The 747-nt window shown below is 56.9% G+C and overlaps 1 protein-coding gene across 2 annotated transcripts in view; it reads left to right on the top strand.

Annotated features, from left to right (window-relative positions):
• The first annotated feature begins 288 nt into the window (after window positions 1–288).
• SHROOM2 (shroom family member 2) overlaps window positions 289–747 on the top strand; it is a 240,813-nt gene continuing 240,354 nt past the window's right edge. For both annotated transcript variants that reach the window (XM_069072802.1, XM_069072798.1), the window contains exon 1: window positions 289–425. The gene's annotated coding sequence lies outside the window, so the exon portion shown is untranslated. The remainder of the gene's footprint in view (window positions 426–747) is intronic.

The raw sequence follows: 747 nt of genomic DNA, 5'->3' as shown, positions 1-747 counted from the left end.
ACCAAGGAAACACTGTGATCAATGGACCAGAATGGAGGAATGTTTATTTATTTGGTAAGTTAGAAAGATGTGGAGAGCATTCCCTTTAAAAAGTGTTGGGGGAGGCACCCTACTGAGAAAAAAGCTTTAATAAAAAAGTCACGGGAGGAAGAGAAATTAAACCGTTAATCTTTGGGTTCAAAAATAGGAAACATGTCTTCTAAAAATAGAAACACCTTTCTAGTGAGTGAGCCGAGCAGATATTTTAGAATATAAAATTAAATAAGTTCCAGGGGAGTTTCCAGACACTCCCGAGGCGCGGTTTAGGCGTGCAGCCCGCACCTGCGGGTCCCACCCAGCCGGGAGCGAGCGGCCACCTCCCGGCTCTCCAGGGGACCTCGGAACTCTCCAGCCCCAGGCCTACCTCCACGTGGCTCCTCCCACAGGTAGCGCTAGAAACCCGGCGTGGAGGTGGACGGGCAGGAACAAAGGAAGGGGGAGGTAAAGGGCGCCTGGGGGGAGGCGGGCCTTGCCAGGTTCCCGCAGGTACCTCCCTGGGCAGAGCTGGGGAGGAGTCCAGCTCTAGCCCAAGGTGGAGGGTTAAGGTACCCGCCGGACCCCTCTGATCCCCTTTCCCGGACCCTTCTCAGCTACCGGAGTCCTGCCTTCCCGGCACTCGCTGGTCCCTACAAACTACTTTTTGGCCAAGTCCTCGCTCTCCCTCACTCCTCCCCCCCCCCCCCCCCCCCCCCCCCCCCCCCCCCCCCC

The sequence above is a fragment of the Petaurus breviceps genome, unplaced genomic scaffold, assembly GCF_028583685.1.
Source record: "Petaurus breviceps papuanus isolate PSGF00001 unplaced genomic scaffold, PetGlider_PUasm1.0 90849, whole genome shotgun sequence".
Taxonomy (NCBI): Eukaryota; Metazoa; Chordata; class Mammalia; order Diprotodontia; family Petauridae; genus Petaurus; species Petaurus breviceps.
This window is presented reverse-complemented; position numbering and strand designations above follow the sequence as displayed.